General features: G+C 37.8%; 1 protein-coding gene across 2 annotated transcripts in view; it reads left to right on the forward strand.

Annotated features, from left to right (window-relative positions):
- The first annotated feature begins 5,725 nt into the window (after positions 1–5,725).
- TCF20 (transcription factor 20) overlaps positions 5,726–20,924 on the forward strand; it is a 92,495-nt gene continuing 77,296 nt past the window's right edge. The window contains exons 1-2 of one of the 2 annotated variants that reach the window (XM_087968225.1): positions 5,730–5,792; positions 16,275–16,312. The gene's annotated coding sequence lies outside the window, so the exon portion shown is untranslated. Of the gene's footprint in view, positions 5,793–16,274; positions 16,313–20,924 lie in introns of both variants that reach the window. The other variant, XM_087968226.1, reaches the window with a different exon arrangement.

Genomic DNA, 20,924 nt, shown 5'->3' on the forward strand with positions numbered 1-20,924 from the left:
CTCGTCTCAGGCTGATAGACAGGCCTTTGCCACCAGAGGGAATCAGAGGCAAGAGGGCAGAAGGTCCTTTAGGAGTTCCAACAGACACCTCAGGTGCAACAAGTGGCGCCCGAGCCTCATCTCCCATCGGAGGCCATCTGGGACTGTTCTGGCAGAGGTGGGAACAGATCACGACGGTTGCTTGGATCCTGTCAATCTTACGGTCGAGTCTCTCTCTAGAGTTTCTCTCCTCCCCCCCCAAGAGCCTTTGTGTGCTGCCCCGCCTCCAGGGACCCCTCAAAGAGGGATCTCATGGAATCGGAGATCCACCATCTGCTGGATATTCGGGCCATCCAGCCAGTTCCGGTAGACCAGGAGAGACAGGGTTTCTATTCAATGTTGTTTGTGATTCCAAAGGCCTTGGGGGGGGTGGGGGGTGGCGAGCAATCCTCAACCTGAAAAGGCTCAACAGACAGCTAACAGATTAGCTACCGAAGGTTCAAGATGCACTCCCTCCACTCCATTCTAGAGGGACTGCGGGAGGGAGATTTTTTTGGCCTTGGTAGACTTGATGGAGGCCTATCTCCATGTGCCCATACATCCCAACCACCGTCAGTTCCTGAGGTTTTGCTATGGCAGCCACCATTTTCAATACAGGGCTCTCCCATTCGGCCTGTCATCAGCCCCTCGGACTTTTACCAAGTTCTTGGCAGCGGTAGCGGCACACTTCAGAGCCTTACCCATAAGGATCCAATGCTATTTGTATGACATCCTGATAGCATCCTCTTCCTGACCCCAGGCAGAGGAGGATCTGATGTCGACAATCAGGATTCTTCGAGAGTGTTGAGGTAATTCCCCGTTAGGAGAATGAGCGCATACAGGGAGATGTAGTGAGAGTAATGTTGAATAATACACACACAGCACACAGATACACTGGACAGTAAATGTAGGTTTTTACTTCCAATAAACGTTTAAGCACAGTCCAAGATAAGCAGTCCAAGTCATTCGCAGGTAAGGCAGTCAGTGTTCAGTTCAGGGATAATCCAAATATCAAAGTCCAGTATCAGAAAACAGTTCAGTAACAGACTTACATCAACAATCAGTAACAGTCATTTAGGAGGAACGGCAACTCTAACAGAAGGAAACAGAGACTCACTGAGACTCTATTCTGAGACTAAACAACCCAGGTTTCTGGCTCCATCTTATGGCCATTTGCGGAACCACACCCAATTACAGTTTAACATTCTCTTAAAGACATAGTATTAAAATGTCTATCCTAGTTTATATGTTTCCAACCCAAATAACTGTTAGGTGACTTACATTCCTAACAGAGAGCACGGGTTCTCGATAAACCTGGACAAATGCCACCTAGTACCATCGACTCGACTCTTGCATTTGGGGGCTATCATAGACACCTTGGCCAGACAGGTTTTTCTCTCACAGGAGCGTCAAGACAGTATCAGGGAAGTCATGTCGCTGATCCTGTCTTCCAGAGAGGCGCCTATCATCTTGCTGTCTCAACTTCTCAGCAAAATGATATCGTGCATTGGGATTGTCCCGTGGGCCCGCTTCCACGCACAAACTCTTCAGTGGTTCCTGCTCCCTTACCAGAGGGCAAGCAGGGCGACTCTCCAAGGAGGGTTCGCGTCCCCTTGGCAGTTCTTCGTTCCCTCCATTGGTGGCAGTCCTGAGCCATGGATCAGGGATGCTTGTACAGGGAACCCCAGAGGATTACCATCACCACCGTTGTGTTGTGATATTTCAGTTAAAATGTATCTTTTGGAAGTCTTGTTGAGATTTTGCTGTAAGTTCTTTTTAATTCCAGGCAGTCTCCTCCCTTCCAGATCCTGCCCTTTTATTCTTTTTCTCTCCTTTCCTGTTTTCAAAAGCTTTTGATTATCCAGAAATCTTTGTTATCCCTTTGACTTTTTATTTTCAGTATGCAATCTAGTTTTTTTTTTCAACAAACACTAATTATCTCTAGTTTGTGAATTGGAAATGTAGAAAAAAACCCAGTCTTTTGCTGTTTTTATTTATTTTTATTTATTTATTTTGATTTGTCAATCGCTTACAAGATAATAAGTATAAGTATATACATAGTTATGAATACATGAAATGGGTACATATAAGAAAAATAAGAAACAATAGGACAGGATGGTAGGCATGTTGGTGCGCTTATGCACGCCCCCTACAGACCTCTTAGGAAAGGGGTGAGGTCAATAGTAGACAGTCTAAGGTTAAAGTTTTTGGGGTTTGGGGAAGAAACTACAGAGTCGGGTAGAGTATTCCGGACATTGACCACTCTGTTGCTGAAGTCATATTTCCTGCAATCAAGTTTGGTGCGGTTAATTTGTATAAAACATATTTGAATTTGAAAAGCAGGTAACTAATTAGAATGAGGGATCTTGAGTTGAGTCTGAGAGCAAAATGTATTTTAAAATCCTTTTTACTGGTGAGGTTTTAGTTGGGATCATTTCTGACTGTCTAAAATTCCATTTGATAGTTTATAATCTTCCCTGCCTTGTAGCTGTAATATAGATAGCTGGAAAAGAGAACTGTAGCTGGAAAGCTGTGCCTGCAAAGTGCTTTGGAATAAAGGGATTGTTTAGGAATGTAAAGGTGTTATTCAACACCTCTTTGACTTTCTAATGTTTCCTTCAAGCTGCTGTCTTCCTAAATTGACGGTCTCAATGTGTATTTGAAAGGAATGGGTGTGTATGAGAGTGCGGCAGTCTCTCTTACTGTCTAAGAACAAGAAGAATGTGCTGAGCTCCTCTGGCTGGGAGCCAGAATTCTCTATGGCAGTATAAATCGACAGGGGTGGGGTGGGGGGAGAGATTAATGTCCGCCATCGGCTGTCTTCATTAGTGGGTCCCTTGAGGAAGCCAGGACTACTGTGAGCTGTGAATGAGACCAGCTGGGAAGGGAAGGATGAGTTCACTGTTTTTATCACCTCCTTTAGTGTCTCCTGAGGAGAAGAGAGAGAATGATAGCAGAGAAGGACACAAAATGAAGGAAGCTGAAGCTTTCTAGCAAAACACATGCTGCCTTCTCATTGGATGAAGAGGTATTTGGCTGTTAGTCTGCTTCTCCAATCAGTACCCAATGAGCTGTTTGGACTACTTGGCATGCTAATTGGGAGAAGAAGAGAGGAAATTGGCCCCGTGGCAGCATGATGCCCTGCCATGCCAAACAAGTGAGAGCAATTATCCTCGCAGCCCCTTCATTATATGGGTTTTCAGGGTAACAGGAAAGGAATAATTCTTCTCATATCGTTTTTCCTTTGCTTGTTTTCTGTGATCCCAATAATTTTACTTCCAGCCCATCTGAACTCCATACTAAATCTTTGTCTTCCTTAACCCCCCCTTTTTTATGCATATAAGTGCCTGATTTTGTATGCATGCAAGTTTGCTTTAGCCCAAGACGCTTAGTATGGAAATGATTGCATTTTTGAGAGAGAATGCTCCCTCCCCCCCTTTTTGTCTAAATCTTGAAGAAACATATTTCTTGTACAGCCCTTGACAGATTGAATTGTGATGGAGCTGCTACCGGTACGATCCAGTTAAAGCTAGTTGCTCCTCCCCTCCCTTTTCCTCCTCCCCTCTTTCTACATGCAGTGGAAGGATGCAGATATGACAGCTCTCGATCTTGGAGTTCTTTATCCATAAATACAGGTATGACACTCACTGCCTGTCTGAACTCTGATTTCAGGGGATCACTGAGGGGGAAGTTTGTTGTTTCTTGCCCTTTTTTTAGTCCATACATGCTTATAGTCAGCCCCCAGTGAGATGAATTGTTTTAATGTAAATGCATTTTATACAGAACTGTTTAAGATATAAACAAAAGCTTGATACACTGGGGCTTTGTATTGTCTGCTTCAGTCTGGTTCAAGGCTAAATACAGTCCATAAATAGGCTGAATTGTACATTACAGAGAGACTAGAGAATCTGGGCCAAATTCAGAATATTTCTTTCACAACTGCCTGGCACTATATGTAACTAGGCACTTTAAACAGGTGCTGTTGCTTCCTTGGCTGAAATGAGTATCTAGACAGCCAGGAAAATTGAAACTCTTGTTTTAAACATCCACCTTTTCTCTGTGAAATGAGGCCTAAGTGATTCCTGTCCAGACAACTGATCAGACATTCCTCCCATTCCTGTTCTTTTTCATTCCAGTTTCTCTATATGTAATTGGAGTCAAAATGATGGTTAAATAAGATCCAGTATTTGCCTTCTTTTTCTCTTAGACATAGTCAGAGATTTATGTTTAGAATGGAAGAGTGGTTCTGAAATTTTGCTAGAATTTATGTGGGGAAACAAGACCTTTGTTGTAGTCTTATTACAGGTCTTGCAAGAGAGATAAGATAGTTCATTTATTTCATAGGACTTTCATATCACTAACATTGTCGCTTTTATAAGTATCCTATATTTCTAAAATGACCTAAAATCTTCCTATCTCTAATAATAATAATTAATCTCTAATAATAATAATAATTATTATTATTATATGCTGCTGCTGCTACTGATGATGATGATGATGATGATGATGGCTTGGTCAGACATTGATATTGTGATGTTGTAGGAATAGTTCTTGCTGTATACTTGTAATCATTATGGCCTTTAAACAACACATTTACATTACTTACTAAGACACATGTAATGTTTATGAATTACAGTAACCATATTCATATGTATAAACAGTGTTTATACAAAGTATATCCTGTTTGCTTAAGGTGCTTCAAATATATTTATAAATCTATGCAAGAGGCTTATAAGGTGGGTAAATATTAATACCTGTGTAGGTGGTTCTGAGATTTTTATATATTTTTATTGTAACTACTAACATTGCTTCCAGAAAGCATTTTCTGAAATCTTCCCATGTCACAAGTTAAAGAATATGTTTTGTTATATTAAGCAGCTGTTGGATAGGTGTGCAGAATTTGAAGAAAAAAATTGAATTATCCCACAAAAAGCAAAAAATGGAGAAGAAAAAAAGGAAAATTATATTGTCCAATCCTTTTATGAAAATGAAAGTAATGTTCCCTTGTTGTGACAAAGCTCCACCCTTTGTATGATGTGATGTCATAACACGGAAGAGCTTTTGTCATGATGGCATAGTATTGAGGTTGACATATACTATACATCCAGTATGGATGCCTATGCACATAGCAATAGTATACAATACATCCCTTGCATCTATATGGTAAATGATCTTAATAACAAAGCTAGTGAAACAAGAAATATATATATTTTTAAAGGAAAGAAAAAACAGCTCTGAACGGTTTACATCCTGGGTTAATGCTGTTAGAATTTAGTTATTCTGCACACTGGTATAAAATTTTGAAGACTCATTGGGGAATTCTTTATATGAGTTTTCAAAATTATACTGTATTTAGATATGTGTGATTTAGGTGCTTTTTAAAGAAATAAATTCTGCTGGGATGTATGGAACTCAAAAGTAATGCATAGTTGCAACCTGATGGCAAAAGCAATGCTCAATGGACTATATTATTGGATTTTAGTCATTATCAGATTATCAGGAAGAATTGTGCCATGATGTTGGTAATTCTGGATTGGAAAGGAAAAGTTATTGTTTGAGGATTGCAAATAGCCACTGCCCTTATATTCAAACTTTCAAATTCATTTTATAGTAAGTTCTTTTGCAAGGGCCTGGAGGTTAAACTTTCCTGGGGACCAACCCTTAAAACACTATAAGTTTAACTGAATACCTTTTTTTCATTTCTAGTTTCAATGCATTCCTGTGCTGCTGTATTTAGAAGTAAAACACATTGAATCATATGAGCCTTATTTCAAGTAAGTATGAATATTGCAGTCTATACATTTAACTTAGTGGAAATATTTCTGAATAAACATATATGAATTGCATGTGATTAATAAGATAAAACTTAATAAGATAATACAACAACTGAGGATGTGAAATCTAGAAACTAGAAAGACTGAAAGAAAAAAATTCTGCTTTGCTTTTTTATAGTTGTTAGCTCCATTTATTGCTGTTCTGCCATGGAATAAACCCTCTCCCTAACTTCTGGACTGTTGTCAATAACAAGCATTTTTGCTGTGCCTTATTTGCCTATCATCGTCATCATCATCATCATCATCATCATCATCATTATTATTATTATAGATATATTATTGTTGTCTTTTACATTTCTACTTCACTTCCTTAATCACAAACATTCTCTAAACGTTACATACTTCCATTCCTTCTATCTCTCTTCACTTTTTGTTCATTGTAATTTCAGATACCCATGGGCAAAGTAGAGGAAAGAAAGAGAAATATTCTTATTTTAAAGCAAATTATATAGGAGAGAGAATTACAGGCAGGCAAATCGTCAGCTTAGTAACTGGAGAAAGAGGGAGACTCCATCTCTGAAAATATGCAGTATGGGTCTGTCAATTTTGAGTGATCTGTTTATAGTGCTAAACATCATACTTACTTTCCTGACAACAGTGGATCAGAATATTTCCAGCAGCTTCCACTGTTTTTACATTTTCAGAAACCAGGTGAGGATGGATGTCATAGTGACTTTCAAGATGGCAACTTTCTCCCTCTAGCTCTGTTCCATTTAAGCTAACAGCACTGTATGAAATCTCTGTACTATAGAAAAGAGGAAAACTGCTGTGGAAGAAGAACTTAATTGTTTGTGGTTTTTCCTCATTTTTAGTTTAAGTAACATAATAATGACCCAAAATCAAATCTAGGCATAGAAATGAATGCATATTTCAGCAGATGTAAGACTATTGTCTTAAACTTCAGTGACTGCTTTTATGAATCAACAATTTTGTCTACTCTTAGAATATATCTTTGATCTTATTCCTTGCTCTCCTATAACTATTATCTGAATCTGTTGGTTTGTGTTAAAGAAGATGGAAATATGATTTAAAACTACATTGGATCTCGGATATTATGCATGCATGGTTTACCAGGTTGCAATAGTTTTTGGCTAACCAATTGTTTTAATTTCTGAAGAAAGTGAATTATACAACTATATTCAAAAAAAACCAAACCTTAAATTATTCTTTAGCTCTTCATCAGTTTAGATAACTAGAACAACAATAAAACAGGATCACCATACACATAAATTTTTAAAAATGGAAAAAAACCAAGGATAACTAAATAATAATAATAAAAGCTTGGGAGTATGAACATAACTTTACACCTTGTCACATATACAGGTTGTTGAAGAGGATAGCTTTTTATTGGAAGAATGGATACCTAAAAAATTCACCTGATTTCCTGGATTAGAAGTGAAGTACTCTGAACATTTAATTCATGAAGAAACTAAAATTCAATTATGGCAGTGCACCTGCTTCACATTTTATTCCAAAAATGTGTTTTGAAGCATGCAGGGGCACAAATGAAATACTGCTTTGCAATTTTAAAATAACCATGTTTTTTTTCTGTACTCACATGGCAGTTTCAAAAGGCAGCCATGGAATATCAGTAAAAGACATGGCTGCTTTAAAGAGCATTGCATTCCTATGTATACCAGAATACCTTTTAAGAATTTAATTTGAAGTGCTGCCCAAACCAATTTCTAGGTGTTCAAAGGTACAGGAATACAAATTTAATTTTCCGCCTTAGTGTTCTTCTCCCAATTTTGTATGTTCAGGATTTATATTTGTGAAGTAGTAGGATTGAAAATATAAAGAGGAAAACGGGTGGGATTCAAATTTTTTAGCAACCGGTTCTATGGGCGTGGCTTAGTTGGTGGGCATGGCTTGGTGGTCATATGACTGGGTGGATGTGGCTTGGTGGTCATGTTATTGGCTGGGCATGGCCAATTCAATATCTTTCACATTGAGGCACGCATCTCCTCGCCTGGCCTCTCATGACTGTGGGGATGCTGCAACAGTCGTAAGTGTGAAAAAGGGTCATAAGTAACTTTTTTCAGTGTCTTTGTAACTTTGAATGGTCACTCCACACAAGCAAAGTACCAGCAAAGGAGGGGGAAAAAACTCCAGAGATGTTACTGAGACAGGAAGTCCAGTCCTGCCAAGAATGTAATAAGGGTTAACGGAGAGGCAGTTTCTGTAAGCAACACCAGAATGTTTCCTTCCTGCCTTCCTTACAGGATTAGGCCAATAATTTCTTCTAACAACTGGTTCTCCGAACTGCTTAGAATATTAACAACTGGTTCTAGCGAATAGGTACGAATGGTAGAATCCCACCCCTGGAGGAAAAGAAACAGCCTGCAAATTTTATTCTTCTGTTGTATCTCTGAGTTTTATTATCAGGCATACTTTGCTAAATATAAGCATTTTGTTTGGAAAAAAGCTTTATCTTTTTTCTTTTAATGCCTGACAGTAGGTACAACATTATTAAAATCTTCTATACTGAGGCAACCAAACAGTAGCTACACATTATTTCAGAATGCAGCAAAAATAGTGTCTGGGTGCATCAACCTTCATTGTCATTATGGGTCTGTTCCTCAGCTTTTACACTGGAGCCTACGGATCATGTTGATGACTTCTTTTATCACAATGGCCTTTTTAGTGAAAATATGAGTACCAAGTGGAGCATGTCCCAAAGTTGTGCTTCATAATAGACTGTTTGGCCATTATGTTGTCTTCTCATCCCTTCGATTGCTGCTGTAAATTGTACTGACCTTAGATTGTTAGGGCATCAGAATCAGTTAGAGGTGATATATTATATACATTCATACCTAGGTCCAAACTTTATATACCTATCTCTAACCAGTTTTTTGATCTTTCAGTGATAAATTTGTTTTATGACTTTACAGGTATATTTGGTAATACTAGAAATTACATTATATTTACATTATGTTACATCTTCCATAAACAAGAATCTACTCCTATGGATTTTCAATAAACTAAAAACTACAGAAACAAACAATAAAATCCCAAAGCAATAAGAACTACTAATAAACATAGGTGCTAATTAACCTCAGTAGTAGTGACAACCCTCAAGTGCCTATAAAAAAAACCTCTTCTTACACCTTTTCAAAAAGATACCAGGGGAATTGTTTTGCCTCTTCTGATTGCTGACTGATCCATAAAGTGGGAGTTACTATAGACAAAGATTGTTCCAGTCATCTACTGACTCAAATTGTGTTTTTGGTGATGGTGGTGGTCTATGAACATCCTTCCCAGAAGTTTCATGTTGCAAAAGGATGATAGGATTGAATCATATAGAAGCTTTGGTGGGACAATGTATTGAGGGCTAATTCAGCTCGCTGCCAGGAGTTTGATCCTTATTGGTTCAAGGCTCACTCAGCCTTCCATTTTTCCAAGCTTGGTAAAATGAGGACCCAGGTTGTTGGGGGCAATATGCTGACTCTGTAAACAGATTAGAAAGTGCTGTAAAGCACTATGAAATAATATATAAGTCTAAGTGCTATTACTATTGCTATATATCACCTGACAAAAGAGAGCCCATCAGACTGATCTGTCATTCCCAACACCACCCTGGATCATCCTACCAGTGAAGAAGAAACAGTGCAAAATGATTATGCCTGCCCTTAATCTTCATAGACAGCCCAGAAAAATACCATGATTAGTGGTATTGAATCCTGCTGCGAGGTCAAACAAAACTTTCCCTTACTTAAGTCCTTATTAAGGACATCTATTAGAACAACCAATGCCATTTCCATTCCTTATTCAGGCATAAACCTTGCCTAAAAGGTCAGGCTAACCTGCTAGTTCTAGGCCACTCAGCACCTGAAGCTCTACTTCCTTTTCAATAACCCTCACTAAAAAGGGAAGGAGATAGTGTGGTAATTGTCTAATGGAAGCCTGGAAGACCTGTCTGATATTCTTCTTCCAGAGCTTCCAAAATAACCCAATCTCTTAAAAAGTTTCTCCCAGCCCCTCTCCCAAATATCTCAAGGAGCCATAAAGGGGATGTATGCAAGCCCCAGTTGGTGGAGTGTCCTATCTGCTTCTTTAGGGTCAACATGTTGAAATGAATCCTGCATCTTTAAAGGCCATTGCATGTAGATATTTGTACAGGAGACAGACATGCCATATCTTCAGAGGAATGTGACATTCTTGAAGGATCCATCCAGTCTATGCTAAAGTAAAGAAAGCTTGTCCTATTTCATCTTAAAACCACTGTCCAATCCTTGATACTCTCATGACAGGTTTTCCAATAACCATATATGTTAGAATTGCTCAACCATATATATGAATTATCAAGTTCACAATTAAATAGAACTGGTTAATTACCTGTAACAGTACAGGTTTGAGCAATTGTCTTAGTGACAGATGGAAAGGAATGATGGGAGGAGGAAATTCTTGGCATATTCTAAGATACTTTTCCTTCTTTAGAAATGTGGCAGTGATATATCCTGAAATTACAATAAATTTCATGGCTTAATTCAAATTAAATTTTGCCTTTGTCATTTTATAATCTCAAATAACTTGTTTTTAACTCTTTAATGTTGTGTTCTACAACTTCCGATTTCATGAGAACATAAGAATGGTCCTGTTGGATCAAACCAAGTCTTATCTGAGCTCAGCATTTTCTGGCAATGCTCAGCCAGATGCCCCTGGGCTACTTGCTAACAAGAGGTGGAAACATACCCCTTTTATACAGTTTCAGCTGGCATTTGGAGATATACTTCCCACAACCTCAGGATAAAACACTGAGGCTTCAAAGTCATTAGTCTTAATAGACCTGAATTCCATATCACAAATTAATTACTCACTGTATAAAACAATACTTTCTTTTATCTATTCTAGCTTTCATTCCAGTCAACTTTGTTGAACATTAGGGTGTGTGTGTGTGTGTGTGTGTGTGTGTAAGAGAGTGAGAGTGAGAGAATGCTTAATTACTATCATGGCTAATATTGCCATGATAGTTGTTATAATACTAGCAAGGAGTGAAAAGTAGTAGTTGCAATATTAGCAAGGAGTGGAAAGCTTCTAGTACAATGAACAGGGGAAAAAACTCCTGTGAATGTGCAAGGATAAGAGGCCCCTTAGTTGTCCTTACTTTGTCAGTCAGACTAATTGTTTTTTTCCTTTTTCTTTCTTTTTCTATTCTGTTGAACCAGAACAGTAATGCTGGGGAGCAAGGAGAACATTTTATTAAAATAGATGACCTGTACATTCTGTTCTAATTTTCTGTTATTCGAGGCTAGAAATGTACTTGAAAAATGAAAGGACAAAATTTTCTAGAATTCAATAAATTACTCAGTAATAGTTTTCTTGTTGCATATGTTTCATTACCAAACTAGGTAATATAATCAGTGCTTTGATAAAAGGGAATAAGTTTTAGTGACGTCTTATGTGTGATAGCTGGTTCTACCTGTCTTGATCAGAGTTGTTGTAGTATGTAATCAGTCTATCTGACTTCACTGGCTACAGTTTTTCATTTTAGCTTATATAACTCTTAATATCCTGCACATGTCATTGGTTTTTTTCTTATCTATGTGTTGATTGCTGAATGTGTGATAAGGAACAAAGTTCTTTGGACAGTGTTTTCTTTTTAGATCTTTGTTTGCTTTTTGAAGTATGTAGAATTTGGGGGACCTTTATGTGGCCCCAGACGGCTAGTAATGCCGGCCTGACAGGATAATAAAAGGTATTTTATGGGATCATCTATCTCAGGATCCAAAGTCATGCAGTGTCTGGAAACAAGAGCTGTTTCATACATAAAACCCAAAATCTAGAAAATTTCTAAACAGCAAATGTCATACAGTAGTGCGATAGTATAATTGTCAGGTTTCCAAGTGATGAAATCAATTCAAAAAGAAAACAGCGAAGTCCATCTTCCATAATAATTTCTTTTATTTAGAATAGTATCAAATTAGCAAAGTCTGTTGTAATTCCAGATCTGACACAACCCGGAATTACACCACATAATATTGGAAGTTAGAAACAACCTCTAAAAGTCACATTCTCCAATAGAAGTAAATCAACATTGCCTGGTGTCATCAAACTCCACCTTCAGGTCTCAGCAAGGTCAGCTTTCGTTCCCACGGGAAGAAACACCACCTAGCCTAAACAACTCTATCTCCACTCCTCCCACCTTAGGAATGTGGCAAGCCCAAAACCCTTCCCCCCAATACCAGAGAGCAAAGAGAAAGAAAGAAAAAGAATACATAAAAAGGCTAAATAAAATGGCTACACATGTCAATTTCAGGCTTGACAATAATTTCCAATCTCTTATATCAATGTTTGGAACTATAGTGAGACCTGTTCCTTCAGTTCCTAAAACAATCTTTCCCAATCTCGATATTTTTGATGGGTACAATTTGGATCACTGGGGATGGTTAGAATGTTTGTCAACACATCAGATGACATCAGATTAAGGGTGGGTTTTTTTAAAAAAATTGATCAGTGGTGTGAACTATGAAAACCTTTTCCGCTGCTTCCCACAGAGGCTTGGAGATTCAAGCTTGAAGAAATTATCATGAAAAGGAGGAAAATTGATTGAATTGGCTTGCCCAAAATATATTTGTTAATACCGCGTATAAGGCGACTGGGCGTATAAGACGAGCCCCCAACATTTCCACTCAAAATATAGAGTTTGTTATATACTCGCCGTATAAGACGACCCCCCACTTGGAGGCATGTTTTCAGGGCAAAAAAAGTCATACGCCGGCAAATACGGTAAGTTGTAACACTTGGGGTATTCTGGATATAATTATTGATTGACACCCCCGCCCCTTTCCCCCAAACTTACAAAGCCACCAAAATGCTTTAGAGAGGCAGCTTCGCCTTTCTCAGGCTGGCACTCAATTCCTCTCCCTTTCTTTGTGACACCGTTGAGCGATCTGCTTTTTCAGGGAAAATAAATAAATAAAAATAAAACTGGACGAAAAACAGTCGAGTTGTTTCTTAATATCTTTCCACCTCCCCAACCAATTTGTCTCCAAGGGTGCACCACACTGATTGCGACATTAATTATTTCAGAGAGAGAGGGTGGGGTGGGGAGAAATCTTGCTTCCTACTGTGGCTTTTTCCTGCGCATCGTTTTTCCCTTGGCTTTGTGGTTGTTACTTCTTACAGGGAGGGATAATGAAATACCCACGCTGGGAGAAAGCGGAAAGGATGTCTATTTTCCTGCTCACTAACTTTCCAGAAAGCGTCGAGTTCCTACCCGAGACTTGCCAAAAGTCCAGTTCATTCATTTGCTACCTTTCTCCAATGAGATCCAGATCTGTTTCCACAACGCGCTTAGGATCTTATCTTATTATCTTATTATTATCTTATTAGCCTTGCTCGGTCCGTCCAAGAGAGAAGAAGGCAGACGGTTTTGCGCTCAGGGAGAAAGGAAAAGAGCCTCTCGCTCACGCTGCACACTGCCCCCCTCCACCCCAGCAATGCTTAGGAAAAGAGTTACACAAGCATCCTTTCCAGAAGTGAATGGGGGAGGATTGAGCAAAGGCTGAAACCGGGAAGAGAAAACTTCCCAAAGAAAATCGCACGAGCAGCATCCATTCCTGGGAGAAAAACAAAAAAACAAAAACACGAACTCTTCCCGAAGCACAAAAGCAAGGATGGCGCTTTCTCAGCTTTGAGCTGCGTCGCTGCTCTCCCACCCTCCACTCGTCCCCACGTGCGGCGAAGTTTCTGCCACTGGGGGGTGGAGGGGATGGAAGGAGGTGAGGGATGGGGGCAAAGCCTGGAGCCTGCCTGTCCGCTCGCACGAGTGGAGTGGGTGGGTGGGTGGGGAGGAGGAGGAGGAAGAGAGACTCCGGCTGGGCTTGAAGGGGCTTCGCAAGTTGCGGAGCTCCGCCCCGTCGCTCTTGCACCGAGTGACAACAACGTATTTGCCGGCGTATAAGGCGACCTTTGTTATATACTCGCCGTATAAGACGACCCCCCACTTGGAGGCATGTTTTTCAGGGCAAAAAAGTCGTCTTATACGCCGGCAAATACGGTATATGAAAAAAAATATCTGATTTGTAAATTTGCCAGTATAATCATTTCTGAACAATAGAGAATCCAAGCAGTTACTTATGTACTTTCTATATAAATAAATAGAAAAATAAAAAAATAATTCAGAGCAAGCTGAATTCAGTAGGGCTTGTTTGTTTACTTATTCATTAAATGTATATCTTGCCTTTTTCAGAAGCTCAAAATAATGTACACAGTATTCCTGTCCATTTTTTTCCATACAAGAACCCTATAAGGGAGCTGATAGTGAGATAAACAGGTATACTATATTGGGGCCTCAGCCTACAGTCTCATAGATTCCCCATTTAAAATAGAACATTAAATTTCAGACTAAATGTGTGTATACTCTTTATGGCCTTAGAGATAAAGAAACAACAACTGATATGTCAAGATAAAAAGATTTCTAAGAAAAGCTTGCATTAAGTATTTTTAATATTTACATATTGAAAAGCATGATCTCTCTATAGTTTGCAGGCCCTCAGATTTTTCCTTATGTTTTACTTTCATTAAATTTATATTCTACCTGATTCCCAGTTACTCTGGCCAGTTTGCAGATTATTTAAAACATTTCAGACAAGAAAATTTTCCACAAGGCTATTGTTATCAGAAGACACAACTTAATTAAATGTCTATCCCCTCTTGGATTTATATGGGAATTGTTACATTTCACTGAGTTTGTGCAGAGGTTCATGAGTAAATAATAATAATTCTTAATGAAAGCATTAAAAACATCTCTTGAATTATTTTTTTAAAAAATCCAGGGATAACCAATATCTGAAAACTTCTGCTTGAAAAGTTGCAGCTTGAAGATCTTTTAAATTTTTTAATGTTTGCTACTTTAATTTTGATTCATGTAAGGAAATACATGAGTCAAAAATCTGAGTACCGATATGCAGTTGTGTGTCTGAATACTCAATTTTTATCCATCTCTTCATATTCAGAAAGACTGAGTGAGATGGGACTAAAGAATAACTGCCTCAAGAACTAGAAAAAAGTTTCAGTTACAACTGAAAGTTCACATCTAATATTCTTTGGCTGAGACTAAAAATAAATGTATGTTTTATAATGAAAATGATCAGCTCAGATTCTGAAAGGATGTATTACACCAAAGAGAAATTTTCGTCTGGAACTTTTTTCCGTGTAACATTAAGATGGGAAAAATGATTCTCTTCTCTGTATAGGAAATCTTCTATTAACTCCCTGGTTGGTTTGCCTGCATTTACAACTAAATGGGTCCATTTCCCCCAATATTGAATTGTAATTGTGAGAAATGCTTAATCTGACATTAATTTCTGCTTTTAAAACATGCCTTCCTTCCACTCCCCAATTCCAGTTGGACTGGAACTATAGTAGCAAAATAATTACTTCCTTTCTTCCAAATTTCTCTCTAGCATGTGGTTATAACTGTTATGCTTCATGATTTCTACATGACAATTCTCACCACAGAGAAAAGTGAAATATTGCTTTTAACCCATGCCACAGGTTTCACAATAGTAACATCTTCTTGTGTATCTTAAAATAATAAAAGTTTATTCCCTCCCCAGCCCCACCTTAGCAATGAGAGAGGGCATCAACTTTCCTATGAAAGGCTTGTCTGGAATACCTCAGACCATTATTGCCCTTTTTCTAACATATTACATATCTAGATTTTGTGGTTTCAAGCCTAATTTAGTTCACTGGCACTATTGTATATTTCACACTGAATTTCTCTTCAGAACCATTTGCTTGATTGTTTCTTAAAGTACTGACCATATAATATAGTGAAGCTTCCTAAAGATGCTATGTTACAAGTCTACTGACCAAACTTCTAACATTTTGATCCTGTGTAGCCATCACAATAGGGGTCTCTAAATTACATTTGGGAGGTTTTCAGTTTGGGAAAAACTGACATTAGAGCCTAAATGTTAATGTTCATTTTGTGAGTCTGTGCAATTTCTTTAAAGGAACGAATTTACTGTTTAACTGTTTCTACAGTCATACAATTATATATTTTTTGTAAAATAAAATTGGTAGGAAGTTATGCATACATGTATGCATGCAGTTGCTATATATGAGCTTCAATCACTTGAGTGAAAAAAACTGAGTAAATTATATATTGAACTGCTAACTGGTGTGAAGGCCTTGTGGTTTCCATGGTAACTGGGCTGGAAATAGCTCCATGTGACATCAGAATGGTACAGGTAGAGTGAGATCTAGCCTCCCCCTCCCCCTCAAAAGAGCAGAATTGGTACAAAATATAAGGCATGTATTATCAAGTTAGTAATACACTGACATTTGTACTTACCATATTTAAATGCTAGACAACCAAAGGTGGATGTAGTTTTTTTTAAATCTCTAATTAAAAACAATTTTTGATAAGATTCTAGAAGTATATCTCTTTCCAATATCTTTCCAATATCTTTTCAGATAATACAATGCAAATGGAAGCTGGTAGAAAAAGAAGGGTGAGTGGACCCCTTCTCTGTTGTATACATAAAAATGATTGCCCTTATTTCATATGCATACAGCTTGACTTCTCTGTCAAGGTTTTTCAAGGTATTTTTCAAGGTATTCACAGAAGTGACATAAGAGAATGAGTTGATTGTTATAAGATAAAATATTGTATGAATATGATCATTTTTACGCTTCAATTGCAAGTGAGAGAATGTTTATTTTTTTAAAAAAATATCAAAATGAAAACTGTTAGGCATTAATTTTAAGAGTTATACAGAATGCAGCAGATCAGTTTAAATAGTATGTCTGAACACTGTTGGTATACTATAGACCACTGCCTTCCTTGGACCTTTATTTTTTAGCAGCTACTTCCAGCCTGGTGTCCACGGATATGTTGGAATTACGGTATATTGTGGCCAATTGCTGGGATTTCAGGGAGCTGCAATCTCAACACATCTGCTTATTTTAAGTTGAAGGAGATGACAGTTAAAGTGGGCAGCCCTATATATACAGTTGATCTGCTTTTGATCACCTTGGTAGAGTTTGATTGGTTACAATGAGAAATTAAATGGGCCATTTACCTTATGCGTGGACTGGCTTCATGCATATCACTGACTTATTCTTGGAAGTACTAATACTTCCCAGCTCCCATTACTCAGATCACCTAAACTATCTGTCTAGGATTTTGTGGGGCACATAACTAAGGCAGAATATCACCAAATAGCCTGAAGCTACAAAGATGAAGTCAGGAAAGTTAAGCTCAAAATAAAATAAGTCTTGCAACAAAAGTCAAAAATAACAAAAAAGGATGCTTTTTTTTCAACATGTAAATAAAAAGAAAAAGGTCAAGAAAGTGATTGGTTCATTAACGGGGAAAAATGGCAAAAAGGTGACAAGCAGCAGGGAAAAAGCAGAAGTGTTTAACTAATTTTTGGCATCTGCCACACACACACACACACGCACCAGTTTAACCTTTCGGAAAAAAAACTGAAAAATGCTGATTAGGAAGGCAAGTCAAAATAAGCAAGAAAATGGTAAGAGAACACCTATCCACTCTAGATGAGTTCAAATCAGCAAGACTGTATGGATTACACCCCAAGGTTCTGAAGTAATTGGCAGGTGTGTTTTCACTGAACCACATCTTTCAAAAATCCTGGAGCACTGGGGAAATACAAGATGATGGAAAAGGGCTGATATAGTTCCATCTTCAGAAAAGTTTAGTAGATTTTCCACAGAATGATGGTACTGTAATACAAAAGCAATGCATGTAAATAAGGTGAGAAAATTACATACAAATGTGTGAATTTAATTTAAACTGAAAGAAATTAGTGTATCTTGGATGTGTGTGAAAGAAAAGTTATGATGTGCAGAGATATCAGATTACTCCATCTGAAAGCAATCAGTAAATCTGGATTAAAAATCTTTGGGGGTTTCTCTGCTCTTTCATATAGTGCTACTACCCTTAGGGAGAGATGATCTCATAAATAACTTGACTCCATGTCATGTAGGCCCCTAAAAATAATAACCAGCACCTTGAATTGTATCTAGAAAGAAACTGGGAGCTCGTGCAGCTTGCATAACATTGTAATGGGCCAAACTGCCCAACATTGCATGTACCATTCTGGATCAGTTGTAACTTTGGGTGATCTTCAAGGGGAGCCCAGTGTACAGCTAAAGCTAAATAAAATACATTGCTAGTGCCTTTACCTGTATGCTTCCAATGTTTTCCAGAACACATGATGTGTGTTTGTCTGATTATTGGCAAATCTCTTTTTGTCCCTCAGTGATTGGTATAAAGTGGATTGCTTTGAGCCACCATTCTTTTGTTGCATTTAAAAAGGTTTCTGATAGCTATGTATATAAAAGGACAATTTTCCAAATTGGTGCTGGATCCAAATACCAATTGTGGCACATTGCTGCAGTGGATTGAGTAGAGGAGGAGAAAGATAGATAGCTTGAGTAATATCTATAGATGCTGAAGAGGGGAGGAGGGAGAGCAACCTCCCCCTATCCATTTCCCACTCTATGCAATAGAAAAACAAATTGGTAGCACTCACTCCATCCTTACGGCTATTTTTTAAAAAGCACCAGGGAATATTTGGCACCTTTCTGGTTCACGCAGAAGAAAACCAAGAAACCAACAAAATTCCTATCAATTACACCTTGGCTTGCTTTGGCTGTGCTACCAAATCTGCCAAAACATTTTTACTATCTGCAAAAATTCAAAACAGTCCAGATGAAACCTGGTTGTATTTTAAAGAAAAACTACAAGGTGGTGTACATTTAATTGGTTGTATACCAAAAATATTGAGCTCCTAATGTGAGGGAAACCATCCTATAAGGAACTGTAACCAAAATGTTACATTAGGAGATCAAAGGCCAAGAAGGGGCAGAGGGTGGTAACCAGGTGTTCCTTCTAGTGAGAAAACAAATCACAAGTTTTGGAGAGCTGTAGCATAGGGATGAAATCACATCCATGTAATGCCATGTTAAATGGTGAATTTTATCAACCAGCCATACTAGTCTCCTGTGGCATTAAACAGAAATAACCTCATAAATAGCTGCACTAAAAACTACACTCTCATATAGGTACTCCTTGACTTACGACCATAATTGAGCCCAAAATTTCTGTTAAGTGGGACATTTGTTAAGTGAGTTTTGCCCCATTTTATGACATTTCTTGCTACAGTTGTTAAGTGAATCACTGCAGTTGATAAGTTAGTAACACAGTTGTTAAGTGAATCTGGCTTCCCCATTGATTTTGCTTGTCAGAAGGTCGCAAAATCTGATCACATTATCTTGGAACACAGCAACAGTCATAAATATGAATTAATTGCCAAGCATCTGAATTTTGATCATGTGACCATGGGAATGCAGCAAAGGTTGTTATGGTGAAAAATGGTCATGTCATTTTTTTCAGTGCTGTTGTAACTTTGAACAGTCAGTAAGAGAACTGTTGTAAGCGAGGACTACCTGTACTGAAAATGTGGGCATACTGAAACTGAACGAGAAATGAGGTCAGCTACCAAATATGGCAGTCTAGACTTGACTCTTAATAAAACAAAAATCCTATATGAAAGTGAGTTCAGTGTAAGTCAGAACAGTATATTCTCATACCCTTATTTTTTCATAATGGGAGTAATACTGCCATTTCAAATAAAAGGGAAGGTTTTACTGAGATTACTTATCAGTAATATGGTTTATAAACTCAGCTGAATGAATCATGGAGCACAAAGATAAATGTATATATATATGAATTAAAATTCACAATATGCTTTGAGTAGTCAGAGTTTGGTAGATGATGTTTTGGGCACTGCATTTAGTGCTGGCATTCTACTAGTTCGGCCTGGTAGCGCTGATGAGCAGTGGAGACCGAACTAATTCTTTCCAACACTCTGCTGTTCCGCCCGCCTGCTCGCCCGCCCGTCCAGGCTCCCGTACTAACCTTTATGTCCTGCTTTTGAAGCGCAGCTGCTTTGTGTGCCCAGCAGATTGCCGCGCAACAGCTGCTGAAGTGACAGGGAGAATGCAGTATTGCAGGAGGTGAGTTTCTGCGCCTGCGCAAAGTGCACGTTTGGCACTTGCACGCATGCAAAGTGTGTGTGTGCACGCAAAGTGCGCTCACCAAGCCATGCCCACCAAACCGGTGGTAAAAAAAAATTGAAACACACCACTGACTGCATTGTATAGTTTTATTTTATTTATTATTACATTTATTTGCTACCCATCCTGCTGTGGGGTTACTCTGGGCAGCATGCAACAGTAGAATGTAAAATTATAAAAATGTAAATATAACAATAGTAAAACAATGAAACAACAAAAATAAATAATGAAAGTTCAGCAATATAAATTAAAAGATGGGTGAGGAAGAGAGGAGGATGTGTGGAGGGGGATGTTGAGGTCTAATATTACTTTAATAGCCACCTATAAATAAACTTTATTTCAAATCAAAATTGACTAGTGTCTTCATGTACTTCTTATAACAATAACATGGAAGTTGTTTTGTATTGCCTTCTTCTTTCAACATCCCAGTTTAGTTTACAGCCCTGGGGTTTATTGATGATTTAGCAATCCAATATTAAGCAGTTCCATTGTCTGCTTAGGTTTTTAAAATCAGCCAAGGTCAACTCAATGTCACATAATTGCTACTCTTTAGAAACAGTTGATAGCCAGGATACAGTGCTGTATTTTTTAATAAAATTTTTATTGCTTTTAAAATAATAACAGAAAAGAAAAAAACAAAATGAAGGACAAAAAATACATAACAAGTGCTTAAAAATAAATGAAAAAAATGTAACAGAAAAATAAAATATAGAATATATGTTGTTACAACAGTAAACAGTTACAGTTATATATTGCACTTTATACAGAAAATATTCTATTTTTTCAGTATTGTATGCCACCCAGAGTCATTTCCTTTTGAGATGGGCACCTAAATAAATTAGATAAATAAATAAATATAATTAATTATATAATTAATGTTTGATTATAAATTATAATTAATTTATAATCAAACATTACATATACACGTGTGTAAGTATGTGTGTATATATACTCAACTATCAGAAATTCTGATCTTTTATATGTACATTTATTATCAGATCAGTATGACTCAGTCTCCTT

Source organism: Notechis scutatus, chromosome 6 (assembly GCF_049901735.1).
Source record: "Notechis scutatus isolate UNSWTSFEM ecotype Mainland chromosome 6, rNotScu1.2, whole genome shotgun sequence".
Taxonomy (NCBI): Eukaryota; Metazoa; Chordata; class Lepidosauria; order Squamata; family Elapidae; genus Notechis; species Notechis scutatus.